This window comes from Podarcis gaigeae, assembly GCF_964106915.1.
Source record: "Podarcis gaigeae genome assembly, chromosome: 3".
Classification (NCBI taxonomy): Eukaryota; Metazoa; Chordata; class Lepidosauria; order Squamata; family Lacertidae; genus Podarcis; species Podarcis gaigeae.
In genome coordinates this window covers 45,819,729-45,847,451 of record NC_139680.1, presented here as the reverse complement: position 1 = coordinate 45,847,451, position 27,723 = coordinate 45,819,729, and the positions used below count along the sequence as shown (strand labels likewise).

At 39.8% G+C, this 27,723-nt stretch overlaps 1 long non-coding RNA gene across 1 annotated transcript in view; it reads right to left on the bottom strand.

Annotated features, from left to right (window-relative positions):
* The window catches only part of LOC310841044, a 377,295-nt gene that overhangs the window by 342,844 nt on the left and 6,728 nt on the right, over positions 1 to 27,723 (bottom strand). Inside the window, exons 2-3 of the long non-coding RNA XR_014562292.1 lie at positions 14,467 to 14,551; positions 8,974 to 9,150 (exon numbers count right to left, since the gene is read on the bottom strand). This is a non-coding gene — a long non-coding RNA (uncharacterized lncRNA). The remainder of the gene's footprint in view (positions 1 to 8,973; positions 9,151 to 14,466; positions 14,552 to 27,723) is intronic.

Genomic DNA, 27,723 nt, shown 5'->3' with positions numbered 1-27,723 from the left:
GATACACACACAAGAAATATTCATCTGAAGCTCTGGGGTATATGCATAGTCTGGACAATATTGACTTTTGCCCACAATAATGAGTTAGGAGTACCGTCAGTGCTTTTTTCCTGAGGGTACTCAATGGTACTTTCCCCCCAAATGTTAAAAATGTGGCACTTAGTGTAACAACTTCATGGTGAGTACCAGCACCTATTTTTTTTCTATTAGAAAAAGCACACACAGCACTGAATACTCCTATGTGCCTACCAGTGTCCGGCATCAACGTTCTGCAATAGGCAAAACTTTAAGTTTGCCTATGGAAGACGCAACCAAGGTTATTCAGCCAAGGCGCTTTCTGGGCAGCCTCAAACAAGGCTGTGCCAATTCCCCCCTCCCCCCCAACGGGCTGCAAGGTCACAGAAAACCAGTGGGATTCCCCTGAATTAATACGAATCAGGTAAGAGATTGTATATATACCAAACAGGATTGTTGCAAATACAAATGAGATAAAAAATAATAGAGCACTTTGCATACTGTAAACAAGAGCAGACATTACTAGCCATCATACTCATACCACATAGCGAATTAGATCCCATGAGACCACTTTGTGTGTTTGTTTTTGAGATTCTTGCTTACACAATATGCTTAAGTAGGAAATGGACAAAAATTGGATTCTATTTAGCTGTATTTTGCTGGGGTGGTGGTGGCGGTGGAGCGCATATATACTGTATGTTATTATCCATTGCCTTATACTGAGGTAGGCCTCCAGCCCCTCCAGACCAGTACAGTGGTACCTCAGGTTACAGATGCTTCAAGTTATGTACTCCACTAACCCAGAAATAGTACCTCAGGTTAAGAACTTTGCTTCAGGGTGAGAACAGAAATCATGCTCCGGCGGTGCAGCAGCAGCAGCAGCAGGAAGCCCCATTAACTAAAGTGGTCTTCAAGTTAAGAACAGTTTCAGGTTAAGAATGGACCTCCGGAACAAATTAAGTACTTAACCCGAGGTACCACTGTAGTGTCCACTCCGTTGGTCAATAGGTCTCCAGGGGAGATTCTCCCAACCTTAGATTTCAGGGCTGAACATGGGAGCTTCTGCATCCAAATGAACACTCAGGAATTGGTGCACAAATAGAATATTTGATACATTCTTTGGAGCTTTTGATTCTGGACCTTCATTGTTGTCCTAATGAGGGGAAAAGAATGTCCTGAGGAGGAAGAGGAAGAGTAGTAAATATGGGATTAAACGTTTAAACTATGTAGTGTACAATTGAATGCAGATTTCCAAAGAATAGCAAGGAGAGACAAGAAGACCTTCTTAAACGAGCAATGCAAAGGAATAGAGGAAAGCAATAGAATGGGAAGAACCAGAGATCTGTTCAAGAAAATTGGAGATATGAAAGGAACATTTCGTACAAAGATTTCCATAATAAAGGACAAAAGTGGAAAGGACCTAACAGAAGCAGAAGACATCAAGAAGAGGTGGCAAGAATACACAGAGGAATTATACCAGAAAGATATGGATGTCCCATACACCCCAGGTAGTGTGGTTGCTGACCTTGAGCCAGACATCCTGGAGAGTGAAGTCAAATGGGCCTTAGAAAGCACTGCAAATAACAAGGCCAGTGGAAGTGATGGTATTCCAGCTGAACTATTTAAAATTTTAAAAGATGATGCTGTTAAGGTGCTACACTCAATATGCCAGCAAGTTTGGAAAACTCAGCAGTGGCCAGAAGATTGGAGAAGATCAGTCTACATCCCAATCCCAAAGAAGGGCAGTGCCAAAGAATGCTCCAACTATCGCACAATTGCACTCATTTCACACGCTAGCAAGGTTATGCTTAAAATTCTACAAGGAAGGCTCAAGCAGTATGTGGACCGAGAACTCCCAGAAGTGCAAGCTGGATTTAGAAGAGGCAGAGGAACCAGAGACCAAATTGCAAACATGCGCTGGATTATGGAGAAAGCTAGAGAGTTCCAGAAAGACATCTACTTCTGCTTCATTGACTATGCAAAAGCCTTTGACTGTGTCGACCACAGCAAACTATGGCAAGTCCTTAAAGAAATGGGAGTGCCTGATCACCTCATCTGTCTCCTGAGAAATCTCTATGCGGGACAAGAAGCTACAGTTAGAACTGGATATGGAACAACTGATTGGTTCAAAATTGGGAAAGGAGTACGACAAGGCTGTATATTGTCTCCCTGCTTATTCAACTTATATGCAGAATTCATCATGCAAAAGGCTGGGCTGGATGAATCTGAAGCCGGAATTAAGATTGCCGGAAGAAATATCAACAACCTCAGATATGCAGATGACACAACCTTGATGGCAGAAAGTGAGGAGGAATTAAAGAACCTTTTAATGGGGGTGAAAGAGGAGAGCGCAAAATATGGTCTGAAGCTCAACATCAAAAAAACGAAGATCATGGCCACTGGGCCCATCACCTCCTGGCAAATAGAAGGGGAAGAAATGGAGGTAGTGAGAGATTTTACTTTCTTGGGCTCCATGATCACTGCAGATGGTGACAGCAGCCACGAAATTAAAAGACGTCTGCTTCTTGGGAGAAGGGCAATGACAGGCCTAGATAGCATCTTGAGAAGTAGAGACATCACCTTGCCAACAAAGGTTCGTATAGTTAAAGCTATGGTTTTCCCAGTAGTGATGTATGGAAGTGAGAGCTGGACCATAAAGAAGGCTGATTGCCGAAGAATTGATGCTTTTGAATTATGGTGCTGGAGGAGACTCTTGAGAGTCCCATGGACTGCAAGAAGATCAAACCTCTCCATTCTGAAGGAAATCAGCCCTGAGTGCTCACTGGAAGGACAGATAGTGAAGCTGAGGCTCCAATACTTTGAGCACCTCATGAGAAGAGAAGACTCCCTGGAGAAGACCCTGATGTTGGGAAAGATGGAGGGCACAAGGAGAAGGGGGCGACAGAGGACGAGATGGTTGGATAGTGTTTTCGAGGTTACCAGCATGAGTTTGAACAAACTGCGGGAGGCAGTGGAGGACAGAGGTGCCTGGCGTTCTCTGGTCCATGGGGTCACGAAGAGTCGGACACGACTAAACGACTAAACAACAACAACAACAACAAACAAAGTGTACAAGGCAAGGCTGAAAGAAACGAGCATGCACAGCTTAAGGAAATTAAGGGTTGGAAGACGGCATGATAGCTAATACCTAAAATTTTGAATTCTTGTCCAAAAGTGATAGGAAAGTCCTTCATCTTCCAATTATACAATGAATCATTTAACCTTGTTCATAATACACCCATTTTTTTCTGGGGAGTGATGGCAAAATGCTGAGGACAGCCGGCTATTTTTTCTATTAATCTCATCTGATCCTGAGAACAACTGTGACACTCCTGAAACAATGCATGAAAACCAAGTGGACTAGAGGAGGTCTAATTCACTAGTGGTTGAATTCATAAATTAAGAACTTTGGTTGGTAATACAGCTACAGCAATTCCTGGATTAGGACAGCTGGACCATGCTCTGGTAACCTTACAATTGGATTCCTGTAATGCGTTTTGTGTGAGGCTACCCAGAAGCTGTAGAACACAGCAGTTAGTTTTGCTTGTGCATTTAACAGACTACTTGTGGGATTTGCACTGTCTTCCAGTCTGCTACCAGGTCAGATTCAAGGTGCTATTGCTAACATATAAGGTCCTCTGCAGCTCAGGAACAGGTTACATGAGAGATCTCCTTATCCCTTTGATGCAGTCTGCTAGAAAGTTTCTACTGTAAAGTTCCAAAGATCTCAGAAACTAAATCTGCAGTAACTTGGAGCAGGGCTTTGTGTGCCCCTGTCCATTCTCTGTGGAACAGCAATCCTCTCAAGTTGTGACAGGTGACCGCACTATCTGTACTTTCCAGAGAGAAGTGAAAAAGGACCACATGTTTGAAACTCATGTGGTAAACAACATAGTCTGCCTTGCAGGTATCTTTCTTTTCCATAATTCTTTCTTAAGATGTAGATACAATGATGCACAACAGATGACATTAAAATAAATCATGGACAATTATTACTATTAAATGTCATTTTGAACATTGTATTAATAATGCTAACTTGTGAAACTGGAACTGCAGTTTCTGTATTACTGGCCAAAAGATAATGTCAATAAAGAATTTACAATCTTTTGTCTGTTGCGGAGTGGTCTTAGCTGAATGCCTGTATAAAGTTATAACAATGTAATGTGTAATATTACACATTATTACACAAGGGCACAAAGAGAAGGGGATGGCAGAGGACGAGATGGTTGGACAGTGTTCTCGAAGCTACCAGCATGAGCTTGACTAAACTGCAGGAGGCAGTGGAAGACAGGAGTGCCTGGCGTGCTCTGGTCCATGAGGTCACGAAGAGTCGGACACGACTAAATGACTAAACAACAATGATGTGTAATATATGTAGACCACCACAACAGCCTGATGTACCCAGTTAAGACAAGATAGCAAGAAAATGAAGCTTGTTGTAGCAAGCTTATAGCTGAGCATCTAAAAAAAATCCTTCTGAGATCCACAATATAATAGTTTCCATTATTTATCTAATGTGACTGCCAAGCAGAAAAACAAGGCTCCCATTGGCACCAATGGAAGCTTCCTTGAAATATAAACAGCAGCTTCAATCGGCCATGTTTGTTGAGCCTGATGCAGGCAGAGAAAAAGTTAGCCTTCCTCTCCCCATTTCCACAGCCCCATGGCTGCTTAGGCTACCCCACAGCTGCTTTTTTTACATAACAAAAAGCATACACATTAATTGCATCCACATAATTAAATTCACATCTAGTTGGGCCTTCAAGCCCATAGCCATGAAAACTATGCAATTCGGGGTGGCGGGTGTTATCTGCTACTTGGATAATATATCTAAAGAAACACAGGTCATGTTTGGAAAAACTTCAGAAAGTCACAATAGGATAATATCATTATTAGGATCATCAAAAATGTCGCTTTCAAAAGCAATCTTTTGAGTACTCTGGAATTCTTCTTCAAGACTGGATGTTAAATAAAACGGTAGGGAGGATGGTGATTTGGGAATAATATATAGTCTGTGCTTTGTAATATTATTAAGGTGGAGTGCAAGCAATGTTATGCAGCCTTAATTAGACTTAGCCTCTGCTAGGATGCACCAGGGGTATTGAGACCAAGAAACTATAATAGATGTTTCCTCTAATTTTTTGAAATGATAAAATCAGCGTAACACATCAGTCTCCCACAAGAAAACACATGGGTCCCTTGAAAGACAGAGAGCAGAAATGAAGAGAAATGGCATTATTTACAGTAACAAACCTTCAGCTTTATTTTATGTGTTAAACCATATGATGGGCAAATAGAAGCGAGATTGAGTAGCATTACTTAGTGGTTGGAGGCAATGTAAACCTCCTTATCACCCCAAAACTTAAGTTCCATCTTAAGGTTGTGGAAAATAATCTTCTTCCAGTTATAGAATTCCTCTCCTCAGAGCTAAATTCATTAATCTTCAAAAACATACACAAATCCCACTTGTGCATTCGGGTAGAAAAGATCCAAAAGCCCCATTAGAATTTCCTCACTGTCAGAAGCCTATTGTGCATAGGCCAAGATGACCAAGAGCCTGGAAACCAAGCCTTATGAGGAACGGTTGAAGAAGCTGGGGATGTTTAGCCTGGAAAAGAGGAGACTGAGATTTGAAGATAGCCATCTTCAAATATCTCAAGTGCTGTCACATGGAAGATGAAACAAGCTTGTTTTCTCCTGCTTCGGAGGGTAGGACTCAAACCAATAGCTTCAGGTAAGCAGATTCTGACTAGACATCAGGAAGAATTTTCTGACTGTAATAATGATAATAATAATGAATAATTAATAATGAAGTGCTGATTTCCATGGGGCCTGTCAGGCATTCATGGAACACTTTATGGCTTCATTTCTCTGGAAGTGGGTCAAGAAACCTTCACCAAGCTCAGAAGTCACTCGGAAATTTTTGCTGGCCGTCTCTGTGATTGCCCAGTTCATGTTACATTTCTTCATGCACACATGCATTCAAAGCAGAGTAGACACTAAAGCACAGCCCAAAAAGATATATCCCCAAAATATGCTACTTTTACTTATAAGTACAAATTTAGTGATAATTACTATAAGCTAAATAGAAATATAGAATATATCCCCATAGTGTGGAAGACTGGGCGACCGGTTGGTCTGTGTGCCTCCTTAGCTGGCTGCTCAGTTGATGGGCAGCTTCAAGGCCCTGCTCTGTCTTCTAACTGTTCATTTTTTGTAAACTAGGCTTGGAACAGACAGTCTTTCAAACAAAGGACTCCTTTAAATTGAGGGCTATCCCTTCCCCTTTAAATAATAAGTCCCATGGCCACCATAATCCACGGAATGTCAAGGCTACTCATGTGGAGAGAGAGAAAGAAAGAATCATGTGTGAATCATCTCCCATTTTTTTGCTGTAGCCTAAAATAAATAAATACAAATCCAGTCCCTACTAGCCATAAGGCTTCTTAGCTATAGCAACTTTACCAAAGCTCTATTTGGTATTTTGTCAAATACATGTTCTAGCCTCATCCTGTCTTATCATATAGCACATAGAGTAAGCTTATTACAAGCCCACAAGAAGTTTGAAAAAATATTAAGCTTAATGACATTTGAATCTTTAAGTCTGCACCAGTGCTCCTTGTGGCTTAAAGACCCTAAGCTTTAAATACCACAGCGGCTGCTACTTCATACTTCAAGTACGAATGCTAAGAGCGGGAACTCTTGCTCATACAACAAACTGAAATCCACAAGCATAAGGATGATATTAACTATTTTAGTCATCAGTTTTATTTCTTCTATTGTCTTGCGCACAGTACCTACAATGGCAGTGTGTTGAACAGGTCAAAAACTGCTACGTTTTAAGGATTCTGCTATAGTTCCTTTTTTGAAGAAGTCATAGTAAACATAGACCCATTAGGAGGAATTCATATGCTGCACTTGGTAAATTCAGGGGTTAAGAAATCCTGTCCTTTCACTTAGATACCATGTATAAAACTGGGGCTAAGGAAATCTCTTCTGGAATTTTATCATCTTATAAGGTCTTCCTTATTAACATAAAATACTGGAGTGGTAACCCCCAGTCACTCTGGAACCATTATTCATCAAATATAGTGCAGGCTTAGTGTCCTGAATCATTACTGTAATGCATAGTTAAATAGATTGTGCCAGAACACAATTTTTCTCATGGAAAAGCTAGGATGAACTTCCCAGAATGAACATCAAGTATTGGCATTCGTGGTTATGTCAATTGCTGTATATCTCCCGCCCTGCACCCCACAAAAAGTGCAGGAGCTTCCTGCAGCCAATCAGAAGCCACGATTTGGTTTTTGAACATTTTGGAAGTCAAACAGCCTTCCGGAATGGATTCCGTTCGACTTCCAAGGTATGACTGTATACATAATAAAAGCCACTGTTGTGGGTTTTTTAAAATAAACAAATAAATAACGGATTACCAACTATTTCAAAAAATATTTGTGTTAATTGCTTGCATAAGGCTCGCAGCAAAGGAAACTTTTCGGCAAGCATGTAAAGTTGAATATAGAAGATTCCTGCTGAAACTGGAAAATCATTCCACAAAACTGGGTCAGTGACACTGCAGGCTTGGTTCCTACTTTGATGTCAAATTAGCCTTGCCAAGTCAGGGGGAAACCAACAACATTCCTACAGATGATTTCAGTGATCGATCTGGGATATAAGAGTCCAGGCAGTCCCTAAGGTATCCTGGATCTAAGTCATTCAGGACTTGAACCATGCAAGAACCTTGAACCAGGCTCGGCAGCAGATGGGCAGCAAGTGTAGATGTTTTGACAATCATGTCACATGTTGTTGACTTATCCCTGCTTAAGGTTGTAAGACTTAGCACTGACATTAAGCAATGCTTTTTCTCATGACACGGGAACTATATTGGGTGTCAGAAAGAAGAGATGGGCAGCACTACGTGTTGGGCTGCCTGCAAGGGCTATGTCCTCAAGAAGGCCATTTCTGGCTTCCTTCTCATCATGCTGCAGTTCTTGAGGTATGAGAGATGAGAATTCTGCGGGGAAGGCTGTGGGGATTAATTTATTGAAGAAAGCAATGGTCGCTGAACACATCACAGAAGAGAAAATTACTACTTGAAGACTTATGTTTAGGTTTGTTTCATATATTCATAGAAAACAAAAGGACTGCAAAATCTGAAATTAGGTCCCCGAAGTCCTTATTTCTCCTCCAGTAAATGTTACTGAGTTATACAGCAGAGCAACAGTTCTATTGGGCTAATAAACAAAAGAGGTGATCCATTCTTTAGAATCATATTCAGATGAAACATTAACATTAAAAAATGCTCCACACACGCATGGGCACACAACGTGAAAGCACCAATATTTCGGAATAGAGCTACATGGAAGTGTTCTCAATGATACAAGGCAGCCAAGAGCCTGAAAGCTAAAAGATAAATGTTGCTGTACAAATACACAGGAGGTGTAGTGCCCATAATTAACTAATGTAAGATGCTTTTCTTAAATGTACAGCTTCATTATAATCTATTGTGGTTAAAACCAACATTATACATTCAGCAGAATGAGAAGTGGGTCTCTAATTTTATGCTAGAAATAAAACCCACAGCATTTCAACAGTACACATTTTTAGGATTTTTTTTTAATACACTGTTAAAAATAAGAATTCTATTTTCTTGTCTGAATTCAAAAATGATTGACTAGTGCACGGATATCAAGTAATAAATAAAACAGTCCTAGTGCCTCAAAGACTCTTGAAGAAAGAGAAAATTATTTTTGGATTTTCTTTCTGATCAGATATGAAATATTCTGAAACGCCACCACTATAATTTGATAAAAAGCTTGATATCTCCAAATGAAAATAGGACTCAGCACTTTCATTTTTTTTCTGTCTCTAAAGGAACCTAGGTAAACTGATTTTCAAAAAATGAAAATCTCAGGCATAAAGGTGGAAGTAATGAAGCAAGTTTAAATATGCGCTGACCTTTGAAATGAACTGCAATCCATGTTGTTTGGCCAGGATCTGGCTGTGTAGCTGTCTCCATTGATTTCCAAAGCATAAAAGACCCGGGTGTTAGAGCTGCTCTGCTCTCTGGCGGATGTTGACAGGCACTGCTGCAAAGCTGTGAACACAGGCAGAAATGGCCATATGCTCAGTGCTCTGAAATATAAAACAAAGAATCCATCAATATTTTTTTTTTAAAAAATGAATATATATATTGCCCTTCTGCTGGAAAAGAAAGAAACAGGGATGTAAACTTTTTCAGGTTATAAAACAGCTTCTTTTTATGGCTTTCCATGGCATCTAAATGAAAATCCAGTAATTTGGTAAATGAAAACATAATCCGATACAAGTCAATTTGAAAATAAGTCCATTGAGTTCAATGGGTCTTACTTCCAAGTAAGTAGGTATAGAATTGCCACCTAAAAGTGGCATATCCTTAGCCAGGCTTCCTCGACCTCGGCCCTCTAGATGTTTTTGAGACTACAATTCCCATCATCCCTGACCACTGGTCCTGCTAGCTAGGGCTCATGGGAGTTGTAGACCAAAAACATATGGAGGGCCAAGGTTGAGGAAGCCTGTCCTTAACTATGCAGCAATTACTTTTTTTTCTATATGTTACTGGCAGTAAAATATAACCTTGGTGTAGAGACAAGGGCCCAGTTTCTCAAGTGGTTCCTAACCAGTCAGACATTCTGCCTCACCAAGATTATTTTTCTAGACAGAAAATAGAAAGGGGGGAGCTTTCCTTCTATGCTCTCTCACCCTCAGCCCAGTTGTTTTCTGAATCTGCAGAATAATCAGCAATGCCAGTAACACAGGGCACTTGGGATCCCCTGCCTTAGTAAGCCTTGTCTTCTTATCTCTCTGCCGTGCCCCCCGCATTGCTGCCAGCTGGTCTCCTGCCAAGGAAAGATCTTGTGAGCATGCATACAGCTGATACTTTTTGAATGGAAGTTGTACCAGAAGTGGAGGACACAACAATCTGTAGCCTATTTGGATGGTACAATGGCAGCTTTTGTTTTGGCAGAGAATCAACTTCGTTACATGTTTTGGCATACGTATGTAAACATCTATGAGACGCTAAAAATACACAGTGGTAGATACAACTTACGAATTCCAAAAAATATTTAAGCAGGTGTGTCACACACAGAGTGCCTCCTTGTACTTCATAACTCAATATGTTTTTTAAAAATGCAAGTACATAAAGTGCATATAATATCTTGCCAGAGAAATTTACTCATTTGTCTCATTTACTAGCCATATAGTGGGAGTTGGGGCTGCAGAAAGGGTGGAGCTTTCCATAAGCAAAACTTAACAACACGCTGCTTTGCAATGGACATGTCTTGCTTTCCATAAAATGAAGTTTTTCCATGGCTATCCGATCCCAGCGGATTGGGGGAGGGATAAATAAACAGGAACAGAATCATATGGAGGAAAGTGATTCACTTTCTGCTACTCTCCTAATCAACTTTAAAGATGCAGAGCACAAATGCCCCTGGAACGATCTGTCTGCAGTTTGACAGATTTGTTATCCAGGGGCACCACTCTCATGCCTGCAATTTTGAAGCCAATTGCCCACAAAGCATTATGGGAGGTTTAGCGATTCCCCTTTTTACACACTCCAACCTGCAATTGCTGCCACGGTAGCTATCCTTCTGAAATCTGGTTGAGTTCATGCTCTCAGAAAGGGGAACCAAGGCTGCAAATGTTATCCAGTTCCTCCCAAAGGTTAGATGCTTCCTTTTTCAAAAAACAAAAATAAAGGTGCCCAGCCCTCAAGCCCATGGATGGATTTGTTTGCAATTTGGCAAGATTAATCCCTTTGCTATGCCTGCGTATTTCATTAATTTCTGTCAAAAGAGAGGAGGGAGTTATAGTTTTTTTCTTTTTCTTCCTCGTAATACTGCACAATGGGAAACATAGTTGTTGTGGGCATGAAGCAAAAATAAAAGTTGACAGAGAACAGAGCAACTCAAAATAGATCAACCTGCTTCCTGAAGTCAAATGCAGATCAGAAATGACTCCTGAGGGTCAGAGTGCAGGGAGGGAGTGGAGGCCCCTTAGAGAGCTGCCCGGGAAATAAAATTATATATATATATATATATATATATATATATATATATATATATATATATATATATATAAGACTCTTGAGGCTGGTGCATGTCTTTAGTGTTGTTGTTTAGTTGTTTAGTCATGTCCGACTCTTCGTGACCCCATGGACCAGAGCACGTCTTGCACTCCTGTCTTCCCCTGCCTCCCGCAGTTTAGTCAAACTCATGCTGGTAGCTTCAAGAACACTATCCAACCATCTCGTCCTCTGGTTTCCCCTTCTCCTTGTGCCCTCCATCTTTCCCAGCATCAGGGTCTTTTCCAGGGAGTCTTCTCTTCTCATGAGGTGCTCAAAGTATTGGAGCCTCAGCTTCACTATCTGTCCTTCTAGTGAGCACACAGGGCTGATTTCCTTAAGAATGGATAGGTTTGATCTTCTTGCAGTCCATGGGACTCTCAAGAGTCTCCGTCTTTAGTGCACACATGCTTTATTCTTCATAAATGTAAATCAAGGGTGCCTATTTTCAAGCTATACATTTTCCAGATAAGCATAGTATAAATAGATTCATATTTCTGAATATTTCTAATCAGTGGTAGTCTTGGTCTGAGGGAGTCCTGACCAAATCTGACCAACTAAAACTACATTGAGAGCCAGTGTGGTGTAGTGGTTAAGAGCGGTAGATTCGTAATCTGGTGAACTGGGTTCACGTCTCCGCTCCTCCACATGCAGCTGCTGGGTGACCTTGGGCTTGTCACACTTCTCTGAAGTCTCTCAGCCCCACTCACCTCAAAGAGTGTTTGTTGTGGGGGAGGAAGGGAAAGGAGAATGTTAGCCGCTTCGAGACTCCTTCGGGTAGTGATAAAGTGGGATATCAAATCCAAACTCTTCTTCTCTTCTTCTTCATTGTTACACACAATACTTTCAGCTTCTGCAAACATGAAAGTAACTTTAACTACCACCGTATCCTGAATTTTAACTATTTTCAACATATCCACTTTTTAGGAGATTTACTCAGACTCAAAATATGCCCAGCATTACTATCATTGTTTCATACTACTCTATTCCCTCAGAGGTGGGAAATCGAAGAGCTGAATTCTGGACTCTTATGGTGGATTTTGCAGGAAACTGGTGATTTACAAATGGCAAAGGTTGCACACAGGGAAAGCAAGAATTTGTGTAGACGGTATAAAATCAAAGCAATGTCAATCCAACGCCCAAATACCACAAAAAACTCTTAGGAACCTTTTCCAATAAGTCCTAAACCCAGGCTATCTTTTCCCCATTCTCCCTATATCAGGAATTAAGACATTAATAGGAATTAAGACACTGTTAAAGGCACCACATAAAACTTGTTCCACGTTTGTAAGATCTTTTACTGTCGCAGGCTTTGGAACTCCCTGCCTGTTGACATCAGCTGGCACCTTAAAAAAAAAAAAGTACCAACAGATACAGTCATGGGGGGGGGGGAATCTATGCATTTTGTTAACACAGGCTTCCTCAACCTCGACCCTCCAGATGTTTTTGGCCTACAACTCCCATGATCCCTAGCTAGCGGAACCAGTGGTCAGGGATGATGGGAATTGTAGTCTCAAAACATCTGGTGGGCCAAGGTTGAGGAAGCCTGTGTTAACAAATCCAGTTCTTGCTCCAGGAGTGTATGGGAGGTGCCTGGGAAAATGCTTGAGTGAGCTTCAGAACACTTAACGCTGATTTCTGTAGTCAAACAAGGCATAATAATACCTGGAGACAGTCCCATCTGTAATCTCTTGGAGAAATGAAGGCAACCATGATTTCAAGTAGCAAAGGTGGGCATTTTTGTCTAAAAGAAGACTGAAAAGGTTTGGTGTTTTTTTTAAAAAAGCAACTGAGACTTCGAGGAAATATTATTAAGTACTCACCTGGTTAAATTAAAGTTTTATAGCACATACATTTTATCCATATATAAACTCTCTTGACAGCAAACTAGTTATTAAAAATGGAACTACATTAATTATATTCATAAACAATTTGCCTGTCAAGCAACTTTGCTCCAAAATGTGACCTAACTAAAAGGCTTATAACAGCTTTCAGATACTAAACTCGTGACATCTTCCTTTTCCCTTCCATCCATAACCCTATTAGTTGTTTGTTCTCTCATATAAATTCAGCAGCGTAAATTTCAAGAGACTACTAAAAATATTTAGCAATATAAGTTAATAAAATGCATGTTGCTTAGTTGGCCATCTCCCTTAGCTCTTTAACAGGGCTTTACATCTTCAAAGGGTTTTGCATACATTAATTGGTTAATATGTTTTCTCCAAGACTCACATAGTAACCAACAGATGTGCACCAGTAAAATTCTGGGTCTCCAGATACAGGTATTATACCAACTGTCAAATTATAAACATATAGTATAGACATTTCTTTATACCCAAGTGTTTCATGAAATAATTATAACTACAAATCCATGATGCACTGGGACTAAAGAGTAAGGGGAGACTGGATTAAATGACAAAGCAAGCTCCTTACAAGGAAAGAAGCATGAGTTGAGATGGAGACTTGGGCTGAGGGCGATTAAATGACACAAAGCATCTACAGTGTTATAGCTAAAGGGAAGTACCGGTAAGTATGCAGATATTCATTTTATCTGCAGAATGAATTTAGATACATTAAATTAAAAGTTGGAGATAGAAATCACTGAATAGACATAGATGGTTGGGTTTTAAGAAAACAAGTCAGTTTCTTAAACTGATGATTTGACCTTGGCTTCTTTCTGCTACTGACCACTCTTAGTGGGACCACACTGTAGAAAACCTATTTCCCCGTCCTGTTTTTACAGTTGGACATAGCTTTGTCTTCGTAAACTTAGTTCAGCCACTTGTGTTATCTGTTGGCGATTTTTATTATTTTATCTATGCATATTTTGTGCTGATCTGGGTTTTACTGGAGTTTTAAAATACATTATTGTTGGAGGCTTGCTTAACTTGATGTGATTGTGCAATGCTTTCTAAAAGGTGAGATATGCATTTGTTAAATAACTTAATACTGTACAAAGGTGGGACTAATTGCAGTTTGTCTGAGTTCTGATGTCATGCCGGCCTGCAGCTGGTCTAAACTGGAAGCAAATTCTTCCAAACTCCTTCTCACCAGTGTACCAGAGGAGGAGAGAGAAGTATGTGGGACTAAGGCTGTCTGTGGCTCACCCCGGTAATGCTAAACCATGGACCAGAAGTATGTACAAATGCAGACATCATATCCCAGAACTGTGACTATGGCCATTTTTGTGTGCAAGTATAACATGAGTCAAGAAGTAACTTCATTTGCCAAGCAGCTCTTAACTGCTGCAAAGTGTTGATATGTGCTCTTATCAGAATTCATTCTAGCAAATCCACTGATCAGCAGTGTGATGATCCTTACCCTCCACCCCAATCATTTCTTACCTTCACTGAGCTCAGCCTTCTCTCTCTCCACTTCCCCCAGACACGGTTTAGATTGAGCCTTCCAATGAGTTCTGATGTCACTTATCTGAAAGTCGGCATTAGATGCTTATTCCTCCTGTTTAATAGGAATACCCTTCAAACTGTTATCAGATGTTTCCTTATAAGAAAATTCAGCCATACAGCAGGTAGCACTTAACCTATTGTAGTGCCCTAATTTTAACTGAACGACTGTCCCAAGTCAATTAAGTACGTGAATATGTATATCAAGATTAAAATTACTTGCAGATAAATAATAATAGGGGGAAACTGTTGGACTGTCCTACAGTTTATTTAAAAAGTCAATCAACTTTCAAGTGCAGCCCAATAAAACTCCCTTTCACAGTGAATGTTCTGCAGAAAGAATTTAAAACAGAAGCATATCTTAGAGGCAAAGGTAGGATAATCACAGTTGTATGCTACCTTCCGAGAGGATCTCATTATTTTGTGATTTAATCTCTGCCTGAAATTTGTGTGTGTATATGCTATAATCACATTTAACCTTGAGGAAAGCCAGCATCTGGTACATGTTTTCAGCAGGGAGACCTTATACTATTAAATGTGAAAAACTACGTCTGACTTTACACTTGCTGTGATGACAACAATAGCTCAAACAAATACTTATGTGCTTTTAAGCTTTCTGTTTGTGTGAATGATTTCAGATGCCAGATTATCACCTGTGTTACCTTGTTAACGTACTTCATCTTTGTATCAGTGAAGATCATGCTGATGGAAAGGGGCAAGTTATATAAAATATTTTTCAGGCATGAATAAAAGTATTTGGAAAATAACTTGATTTTACATTCACTAGTTCCTTCATTGTTGTCTTTCCCCATTTTGACCTTCATCCACAAAGATACCTGATGAGAACATAGGAATAGCAACAACCATAATGTTTCCTGTAATTCTTGTTTGTTATGTGAACAAGCATTAACAACATTTCAGGATAATTCAAGGTCATTTGTTTCTTACGCTCAGCAATACAGAATTTCTTATTATGAAGGGTAAAAAAGCTAATGAAAGCTCCAGATAGCCTCCAGCTGAGTGCTGGGTTCTGGTTCAGCTTTGTGTCCATGATTAAGGGAATCAAAGGCACACACACAAAAACCTGTGGCTATTGAAATATTTCCACATATCAGCATAATCTTTCTCCTTGATAAGAATGCAGCCCAGCAGCCAAATGGAAGATGGCAGCCTCTTTGTTTTGGTAGGTGTAACCAGGGATGTGCGAATTGCAAACCATAATCACCAATTGATATATTAGTATAAACAAGTTTTAATAGCAACTCTACATTTTTTCCAAGTCTGCCACATACTTAATGGTAATCTGTCATAATCTGCTATTGATATTTGCATGTTACATAATAGCAGGATCACTAGGCCTTCAACTGAGGTGTCACATAATATGATGTGCTATATTTTTTCATGGCCAGAGAAAGAAAGGGCTGCAAGGAAGAAACAGGAATGCAAAACAATCCCTGCCGGATGAGACCAAAGACAGAGACAGATTTAGTGTAGCGCAACCAGTTCTGTCACAGTGGGTGCCAAGCTTACTGTAGGTAAAGGTAAAGGTACCACTGACCATTAGGTCCAGTCGTGACCGACTCTGGGGTTGCGGCGCTCATCGCACTTTATTGGCCAAGGGAGCCTGCATACAGCTTCCAGGTCATGTGGCCAGCATGACTAAGCCGCTTCTGGCGAACCAGATCAGTGCATGGAAACGCCATTTACCTTCCCGCCGAAGTGGTACCTATTTATCTACTTGCACTTTAACGTGCTTTTGAACTGCTAGGTTGGCAGGAGCTGGGACCAAACAACAGGAGCTCATCCCGTCGCGGGGATTCAAACCGCTGACCTTCTGATCGGCAAGTCCTAGGCTCTGTGGTTTAACCCACAGTGCCACCCACATCCCAAGCTTACCCACATCCCACAGCGCCACCCACATCCCAAGCCAAAATTATGATGCAGTGAATTGAGCAGAATGGAAGATGAGAAGCAGGAAAGGGTACAAATTTTAGCCGCACACAGGGCGCCACTGAAATTTGAAAGACCAAAGTCTGCCCCTGCCAAAGGCCCATCTTTTTTCACAGTGGCCAATCACATGCCTACTCATGATCCTCAGCAACTGATATTCAGAGGCAGATTGTGTCTAATAGTAGCGGCATTATGTAGTCATCATATTTAACATCCACTGATATCTTTATCCTCTGTGTGTTTGTTGAATCTCTTTTTAAAAGATGTCCAAATTGGTGTAATTCCATGGCAAACTAATTCTATTCCCTAGCATTGGTGTCAGAAACCAACCAATGACTGAAACCCATGGGGCATGCTGCCAGGCAGAGGAGAGGGAGTCACACAAATTTGCTCCACCAAAGTGTAGCAAATATTTATATGCAGAATTTACTGTTTTAAAACATTGTTTCACTGTATGATTCCCCTGTGGAGATTTAAGAGACAGATGCATTTTCCTCCAAGAGTTATGTTAGACTTAGTTTTACGATTAAGATATGCTTTAATCAATACAATTCTAACTCTAAACAAGGAGTTTTAAGATAAGCTCTGTCACTATTATAATTCAAACTCTATTTAGGCAAATTTCACTCATAGATTATAGTTTCTCCTGCATGCATATATTAGTGCAAATGAAGAAAAGACAACCTAAATGTCAGCGTGCCATTGTCAATGATTCTCTCAAGTTCTCAGGCAAAGCTGTGATTTATAGCTGCAAGCTGTAGTATATCCCTTTTATTGGGGCAACATTGACCTTGACTTGTGTCCTTGGAATAAAACAGACTACTAATCAAAATCATACTAGACTTTTAAAAATCATTATTTAGAATACTCCTAATTCATTCTGAACCATGCCAGAATTATCACTGCTTCCAAAACCAAAACCAAAAACCAAAAGTGTTGCTGGGAAATAGAAAGTTTTGCAACCATCAGATCACCTCTTGTTTAGTTGACTAACAACACAATCCTTTGCTCTCCATACATTATTTTTCAAGGTTTGAAAAGTATTTTTTTTGGTGTAAGCTGTGCACTTGATTAACTTGCACTGCCCTTCCATGTTGAGTTTTTTGAATTTTAATAGATAGCCAAGTTCATAATAATGCATAGTTGATTTCAACAGTTTTTGCGTAATAATGCATAGTTGATTTCAACAGTTTTTGTCAGATATTTGCAGAGGCTTCACATACTCATTAGTAGAATCTTTAGAAATCTACAATTAAATTAAAATAGTAGTAGTTTACCATTACTAAATGTCTTCTTCCTTGGATACATCCCAACTCATTCATTAGTAAAATCATTCAATGAGATAATCAAAGTGAATGAATGAGATAATCAAAGTGAATGAATGCAAGGAAACAAGAACAGAAGAAAGAAAACAGTTCAATCAAGAACTCCAATTTTACATTAAAATCCATTGTCTTTAGCATCTTTAGTCATAGGGTGCATGGGGAAGCAGTTAACTGTTTAACTGCTTCAGTAATCTTTTTATTAATAATTATCATCATCACACTACCATTCCATCAAAGAATTCAGGACAATGCATGTGATAAGCCCACCTCCATCCTAACTTTAAAAGAAAATTGTGAGGTAGGCTGAAAGGCAGTGTCTAAAGCCATCCAGGTGAACTTCTAGGCTCTGTTTTATGGTTTTCGTACAAACACAGACTAATCCAATTGTATCCAATAAAGTTGTCCGATTCATGTAAGGATTTCTGCTTGTGCAACCTAATTCACCCCCCCCCACACACACACACTTTCTTCCCTCCTCCCGTCCCCCTTCCATCTGTTTTGGAAGTACTGTAATCCTCCCCTGGTGCAGGGGAGGCTCAGCGGAGAGAGGAGTGGGAAGGAAAATTCAACTGCACAAGCAAAAGTCCTTGCACAAACAGGATGACTATGTTGGGGAAAACCCTATGTCTTCTTAGAAATAAGTTCCATTGAATTCAGTGGGGCTTACTCCTAGTTACCTAGGGTTAGGAATGCAGCCAACTTGATTCTTTGTCAAAAGGCCCTAAAAGTAAGATAGAATTAACAATGCTAAAGGTGTGTAGGCTACTAACAGGCTGATAAACTCCAATATCTGGGATATTTCACCCTCTAAGTGGCTACAAGTGTTATATGTCAGTATGTTTGCTCGAACCCCCAAGTGAGTGCTGGAACTAACATCCTCTGTCCAAATCTTCATAATCAGCAATGGCCAACTATTACAGAAAGCATTACTTAAGATGGACAGATACTGTATATGGCTTATCAACTGTTTACCAAGGGTATCCAAAACATGTCTATTTTCCTAGTATGCAAAGGTGTTCTATTTGCTTTAGGGGAAATTTAAATCTTCTGAGAAACATGTTTTAAAATTCTGGACATCTTTGGGAAACATCTGGATAATTCTTACAATGATGTCATGCCTTCATGTGACTTTTCAAGAGTTTTGGGCCAAAGTATAAGTGGTGGTGGCCTGACAGGTTTGACTAATAGCAGCTGAAAGCTTATGGGCTAAGTTACTAGTACTCTTTGGCTCCTTAGTGTAACTTTGTGAACAGTAACAAATGAAATGCAATTGTGATTATAACATGGACAATGCTGGTGGGTGCTGGTGGGAGTTAGTGGTGCAGCAATATCAGAAGAGCTTCGTGTTACCCATACTGGTATTGAAGTAACTAATGGCCTGCTATCTTTAAATAACCAAAAATACTAGGAACAGTCTCCAATATATGCCTCATCCACAATCATATTCTTTAGTGTTCAAGTGGCTGCATTGAGGAACCCTTGAAGGAAAAAGGAACAAAGCACCATGTCATCCAATAGCTATACAGTGGTACCTCGGGTTAAGAACTTAATTCGTTCTGGAGGTAAGTTCTTAACCTGAAACTGTTCTTAAGCTGAGGTACCACTTTAGCTAATAGGGCCTCCTTCTGCCGCTGCACCGCCACTGCACAATTTCTGTTCTCATTTTGAAGCAAAGTTCTTAACCCGAGGTACTATTTCTGGGTTAGCGGAGTCTGTAACCTGAAGCGTCTGTAACCCGAGGTGCCACAGTACTATTTCTGGGTTAGCGGAGTCTGTAACTTGAAGCATCTGTAACCTGAAGTGTCTGTAACCCGAATTACCACTGTATTTCAAAATAAGAACTTACTAAATCTTCTGAGAAGCATGGGTATAATATTACAAACATACTTATGTAAGGTTAACAGGGGGGAAAAACCTGTACAACATAAAGGTTAAGCTAGTGTTGACATTGACAGTTGTTGGGGGATTATTATTTTTTCTATTGAAAAAAGCTTCAAAAATATGTATCAGATTTAGCCCAAGCTGAGTTCTTATCTCTTAAGAATAATTGACAATGTTTAAAGTCTTAGCACTGGGATTATGGAGTAAGGACAACTGGAAGACTCTAAATTACCCTTGAAATTCCTTGAGCTTAGATCTGATGCAAACTTGAGTAGCACTAATTTACACGTTCTAAAGAACTGCTCTGTTGCAGTCTGGGATAACTATATTTTAGTATACTGCATTCTTTTGTAAACAGACAGTTAGCGTTTTAATTCTAACACATATTCTTACATAGACAATGCGTAAGGAAAAAAAATCAAAACTATATTTGGCATTGACAGAGAAGTATATATGCAGTTGGCCCTAAGTGTTTGAATAAATTAATGGTTGAAATACCAGCTCAGTTAGACAGCTGAAATCATTTGATTCTATTCAAAGTGCCCTTGAACAAAACTAGGGACATCATGAATGTTCCTTCCTGTGTACTCTGTAATCCTTGCCAATGAAATTAGTGTCTATTGATTTCCTAATTCCCTAACAAAAGTGTCAAAATAGAAGAGATAAATGAAAATGCTGTTGACCTCTGTTCTCTACATTTTCTACACCTGTCTACATATGAATAGGTGTTGTTTACAATTTCTTGAAAGTCAGAAGCATCAATCTACCTGATCTTAAACACCGTTCACTGAGATTTCCAACCTGCCTCAGTCTATATTATTAAACCTTATCCTGTTCCCAGCTTTATGTAAGATGTTAAATAAAATAATCCAGGAACTGTTAAATAAAAAGTAAAATTTATTCCAGATTTTAAAACATAGGTCTTCCTGAGGCAAATTCATAAAAACCAAACCAAACCAAGCCTGCCATGGAACGCTAACATTCACAAGATGAAAGCTGTGCTAACATACTTGTTAATAGATAAGGTGCCACAAAACTTTTTCCAGCCTGGCAGATTCTATTAGCAGGTTGTTCATGAAATGCATTAGTCAAAATAATAATGAAAACTGATGTCCAGGTCACATAATATTCTCTCTTGTCAATGGAAGTACATTCTTTTAAGATAAAATGACACCACCCAAAAACCCTTATTGAAGTCAGGCAACAATCCCAGGAAAAATCTTGTTTTATAAATTTCTTTAGCACAGTTGGCAAGTATTACCAGTGAGATTTAAAATGAAAAATCCAGGCTGGGGTCATAGAATCAGAGAACTGTAGAGCTGGAAGAACCCCCAAGGGTCATCTAGTCCAACTCCCCTGTAATGCAAGAATCTCAACTAGATCATCCATGACAACTAGTCATCCCAACTTCTGCTTAAAAGTCTCCAACAAAAGACAGTCCACCACTTCTGGTGAGGGGTCTCTTCTAGTGCTGATTTTAAATATTTTTGAATGTTTAAATACTTTTAAAAACCGTTTTTATTGATAATTTTATTGTTTTATTCTCTTAATGAACTACTTTGAAGATTTATTACAATCAAGCAGTGTATGAATGTTTGAATGTTGTGCTGGGTAACAAGCAAGTTACCAAGTCAATATCTTCATTTCCTTGTGGGGTCCTTCAGGCTTTTCTCAGGATTGCAGTGTGGCCTGAAGCCTGGTCCAGCAACAACCTGGCATGCTGTCAAGAAGCTTAGTTCCCTTCTTAGCAGACCTCCTTGAGCTCTTTGCCGCAGTTATATCAGCTTCCCTTCAGATGCTACTTCTACTGGCTTCCTTCAGGTTTCTCCCAGTCTCCCCCTAAATCCCTCAACATTCCACTTCAACTGAATTAAGCTACAGTGGTACCTCAGGTTACAGACGCTTCAGGTTACAGACTCCGGTAACCCAGAAATAGTACCTCAGGTTAAGAACTTTGCTTCAGGATGAGAACAGAAATTGTACTCTTATCTGAACAGCACTGAAACTGGCCTTTCATTTTCACCGGTCAGACTCGTCCACCCAATCTCTACCATTCTGCCTTCTTATTTGTCTATAAGCATGAGTCAGTAAGACCACAAGTCAGTTTGGTTCACGGCTAACACTTTACATACATAATCTTTACTACATAAACAATCTGATTTCTCTGCAGGGTTACAACTGCCAGTTAAAAAATATACCCAGCAAGAAAACAACTCTCTCCCTCTATCTCTATCTCACTGTGTGTAGGCATTTTTTAACCTAACTTCCCACTCCACTCTCAAAATGAATTTTATTCTCTGTGAAATTGATAGAAGGAACAAGAATTCATGCTTCTACACCAGCTTCCTCGTTTTATTTTAATTGTGACAATTCTCCATTAAGCAGTCAACCCATGAAATGACTTTGGATTTTACTTGCAGGTCATACACACTATTAAAAACCAGAGAGGGAAAAGTATTCTCTTAAAGTTGTTTAAATGACTTTATCATTTTTAGCATTATTAATTCATGCTACAAATAGTTTGTAGTGTCAAGTTTAAAACTTCCTGTAATTAAAGGATGAAAAATGACAGCACCATTACATTAAGAATTAATAGTACACTTCCTCCTTGAAAATGGATTTCATATTTTGGCCACCACATAAAAGAAAGGAAATGCAACAAAAGCTTCTTCTGCTAAAAAAAAAGCTACAAGATGAACACCAAGGCCCTCTGCACACATGATTAATGCTTACATTTCCAGTGCAGTCCTATGTCTACTCAGAAGTATTCCCAGGAAGTGAGGTTAAGACTCCAGCCTCAGTTGCTTTGATACTATGATCCCAAACAACTAGGGAAACAGTATTTTAACTCACTGAGCTAAGCCTGCTACTGGATGACATGTAGACATAAAGATACTGATGAAATCCACTTGGCATATTATAAGTAAGGAGGAGGAAACCCTCAGTGTGGATGATGACACAAAGCCACAGATAGTTCCAGAGGGATTTTCCAGGGCCCCAAGACTAGAAGAGGGTCCACCACTGTAACAGTGCTAGCCTTTTTGCTTTTCACACATTATTAAAAAAAATAATCAGATGCAGCCTAAGAGAGTCTGTCCATATTATGAGCACAACTAATGGTACTACTATGCCCAATGGCTTCCAAAATCCTGTATCCAGCATTATATTATTAACAGTGGTTTGCAAATCCACAGCCTGGTTTACATACAAACCTAAGCCATGGTTTAAGCATTCAGATGTAATGTTTAATTATAATTAAGAATAACAAATCACAGTTAAGTAGAATGTTTATACAAAACTAAATGGATGAATTGTGCAGATTCAATATACAAAAAGATTGAAAAAGTCATATGTGGTGGCATAAGCTCATTCCTCCCCCCCCCCCCCCATGGGCAAAGCTAAACCGTTCTAGTTAAATTATGGCAATACAGTGGTACCTCGGATTAAGTACTTAATTCATTCCAGAGGTCCGTAGTGAACCTGAAACTGTTCTTAACCTGAAGACCACTTTAGCTAATGGGGCCTCCTGCTGCCGCCACGCTGCCAGAGCACGATTTCTGTTCTCATCCTGAAGCAAAGTTCTTAACCTGAAGCACTATTTCTGGGTTAGCGGAGTCTGTAATCTGAAGCGTATGTAACCTGAAGCGTATGTAACCCGAGGTAACACTGTATAGGGATCTGCCACCTAGGTTTGTGCAGCAGAATCACACCATGGTAGCTGAATGTACTACACTACTTCAGTTCACTGGAAAACCTGTACTACTACTGATTGAGGAGTATATCAAAACTACATCCTCTATCCTTGCCCAGGATTAGTGGTAGATCACTGAGCATCCATTCAAATGTTTGGCTGTTGTTTTTAACCGGGAGCTGTAAGTGAAAAGTGGCGGTCTCTTCCTTTTCTTCTAGGTTTGTCCTGTAGTAGACAATGACACTTTCTTCTCACAGGTCTTAGATGCTAGGCCTCTACTTACTCACAGGGCCTGCCCTCTACCTAAAACATCTACAGTGGTACCTTGGGTTATGAAATTAATTCATTCCGGAAGTCAGTTCTTAACCCGAAGTGTTCTGAACCCGAGGCGCGCATTCCCTACATAGGCCTCCTGGAAGAGGAATTGCCCCGGAAGAGGAATTGCGTTCGTATCCTGGGGCAAAGGTTGCAACCCAGGACACCTACTTTGTGAAGTTTGTAACCCGAAGCGTTTGCAACCCAAGGTACCACTGTACTCACCAGCCAACAGCAGGCTACATAGCAAAGATATAGAAACAGGGGGCACACCCTGTGGCAGACCCACAAGATGCCCACTGTTTTCCATGTCAAGTCCAAAAACACTTTTTCAAGACCAAATACTGTCATCCAAACTATGAGCTGTTAATATGCCAGCTTATCTTTCAGTATGACATATACCAACTATGTTCTTCCTTGTTCTACTGGCAAATAAGCCAGTCTCCACAGAAAAGAATAAATGAACACAAATATGACATTCAAAAAGGGTGCACTGTAACAGACCTTAAAGTGCCCATACTCAGACAAAGACACTTCCAAGAAAAAACCACTGTATTACATTTCATCATGGGGTTCAGCACTATCACTTGTGACAGGACACCCATGCTATCAAGCATTTTGTTTCTTGAAAGGCCACTCCTAATAACATCATTACCATCTATACTTACCTGAAGGAATGACTGCCGGGTGTGAAGCACACTTCCGCCCACAGACAAGCCACAGCTGTCTGAACGCCATGTCCTCTATCTAACCTTTGGCTTTCTCAGTGGTCTGCCATGCCTTGTCTGTGACCTTTGTCTCCTTCGTTTAAACATTGTTGAGGGGGAAAGTGACACGGTGGAAACAAGTGCCAAAATAACTTTGTACCACCCCACGATCGCGTGATTGGAAGATGTATAAAGGGCACAGTCCAAAATGTATCTGACTGGTTTTGCATATTGTGCTAATAAAAAGAGCCTCTGAGGAGCTAGCTGGCAGCTTGCTTATGCATAGCTCACCTGCATCATCAACTCCTGTCTCATGCCCTTCACTTCACTTACCTGAATTTTATTTATTTCTGATATCCCTCTTCACAGTAATGGCCCTCCACCGCCAGCACCATGGCTTTATATACACCTTAATTCAGGATAACATTTCATGTATCTGATGATGTGGAGTGTGGTCCATGAAAAGTTTAAGCTATAATCCATTTATTATTCTTTAAGGTGCCACAGTACTCTCCCACCCCAACCCCAGCCACCATTAGAACCAGCTGTTGCTCATTTTGTCTTGTTTTAAGTATATCATACCCATTTGCTTTTACATCTTTGAGCAAATGCTAAGCAAACATCCCAAGAGAACCTCAGAGACAATGTCACATTCATTAGCCACAAGTAGAATTTTTTTTCCTTTTCCTGTAACCTCACAGACCTATTAAAAGACCACTGGCTGGCATCCATAACTGAAAGCACTCTTATAACTTCAGTCTAGACATGATCTTATCTAAAAGCGCCTTCAGTCATTTTGTATTCAGAAGCACTATCCAGATTTTTTGTTGGCTCTTTAAATATATTAGCCTGATTATTTTATTACAGCAACTATGTCATTGATCAAAGAAGGAAAATGTGAGAACGGATATAATGAGTTCAAACTGTGGTGATTTAACCAGTGCTCCATTTGTAAAGGTAGCCACCTTTGACTAAAGACAGGGGAACAAAAAGAAAGCACTCAAAATAACAGCAATATGGGAACTTTGGGTCAAAGTGTTAAAGGACACTATTTCAATAAAGATACAATAGGTGGCATCCAATTGGTGTCCCTCTGCTGAAGGAATAGGGAGAGAGGCGATTTTTGGCAATTCTCCCTACCTTCTACAACCCTCCATGTCCTTCAAGTCTTCTCAGAAAGTTGGAAGACCCTCCAAAGCAGTTGTGGGATGTGTGGAGAACTGCAAGAGAGGAGGAATCATTGAAACTGCCTTCCTCCATGTACTCTCCAATAAACCTATTTGCTAATCCAAAAGCATTAGAAGTGTGATAAAAGCTTAGAGGTAAGTTGCTACACTAAGTGCCCAAATAAGTTTGGTCGATGTTGTTACAAAAGCATAAATCTTCAGGACTGCAATGTGTAATGAATTGAATAGGACTGCAATGTGTAGTGAATTAAAAAAGGTGCCCAAATTAATAATGTACATTTTTAAAGTGTTAATTATTTTAAAAACATCACTGTTTAGAAATCCATGAATTATAGACACATTCTTAGAAAAATAAACCCTCTTTTCCACAGAATAGAATGTCTTCTGAAATATTGCAAGCTATGCATCACATAAAAGCAACGAAGTATGCTGTTTTTAGAACTATTTATTCATATGCAAATTCATTAAGAGTTAATTGAAATATTAAAATTCACACTATTGGCTAATATTTATTTAATCAAGTGACAACTCTATTAGTTTTGCTCCACTTATGTGCCAGAACCATTTGGGTGTTCATGTGGGGTGTGTATCTCAAATGGTCTTTCACCTTTGTATGATGCCCAATGTCACAGACAAAAACGCTCTATTGTTAAACAGGGCTTAAGGATGTAGATTGAAAAATCAATAAAAAACATGCCACTGCTCCAGATACAAATTGCCAGCAGTCAATAAAAAGGAAAGATTAAGGAGAGCTACAGAACCAAGAAACAAGGCCATGTCTCTACCACAGATCACGTGAGTCATCAAACTCAATCCAGATTTTCTTCTATTCTTCCACTCTGATCAGCACTGATCTTTATTTTAAAGCTCTGAATCAATGCATTCAGTTTTCTCAAATATGCTTTATTACTATTATTTTGTTTCTAGGGATGCTGCTTTTCTTTATCATCGCATACTTCATTTGCTTTTTTATAAGGATGCACTGTAAAGGTCTATATTTTCTTAACCATTTGACACAATTAAGTGTTGTCTGTTTCAACGAGAGCCCTTGCAATCATGAGTGGAAGCAAGTTTCTACTCTCCAGCATTCTCTTTTAGGAATGCAAAAGATTCTTCTAATGAGAGAGAGAGAAAACATCATAGAAACTTAACATGCCGCGCCTAAAGGCACACATACTGATCATGAACTATTTCCACCCTATCTCTCAGAATGGGATATTAAGGGTTGAAAAATCCAAGTATGGATAAACAAAAAGCAAACACATGCTTCTATGGTAGGGACTCAATCAACTGTTCATGGCTTTTAGCTTATCCTTTCTAATCTTTATTACCAGCTACAACAAAGTTTTAAGTACATATAATAGCATTTGTGTACATTTTTCTTTTTCTCCCAACTTTTGTTTGTTGTTGTTTAGTCGTTTAGTCATGTCCGACTCTTTGTGACCCCATGGACCAGAGCATACCAGGCACTCCTGTCTTCTACTGCCTCCTGCAGTTTGGTCAAACTCATGCTGGTAGCTTCGAGAACACTGTCCATCCATCTCGGCCTCTGTCGTCCCATTCTCCTTGTGCCCTCAATCTTTCCCAGCATCAGGGTCTTTTCCAAGGAGTCTTCTTTTCTCATGAGGTGGCCAAAGTATTGGTGCCTCAGCTTCAGGATCTGTCCTTCCAGTGAGCACTCAGGGCTGATTTCCTTAAGAATGGATACGTTTGATCTTCTTGCAGTCCATGGGACTCTCAAGAGTCTCCTCCAGCACCATAATTCAAAAGCATCAGTTCTTCGGCGATCAGCCTTCTTTATGGTCCAGCTCTCACTTCCATACATCACTACTTGGAAAACCATGGCTTTAACTATAACTCCCAACTTTACCTGTGCTCTAATTACAAACTCTTTGGGAACAGAGTTTGTATGTGTTTTATCTGTATCGTCTTAGAATCACATGTAGGGCTAGAAGACCAAGCCTACCATCAATCTGCACAGGCTATTGCCAAGGTTTTCTGCAAGACCTGGGTGCACCAATAACTTTATCAGAGGATTGCACTTCTGGATGCGTACTACTCAAATGTTCCATCAAGAAGAAATGAAATGTTTCCTTCAAATTAATAACAGAAAGAAATACTAGCAATTTTCCTAGCTTTTC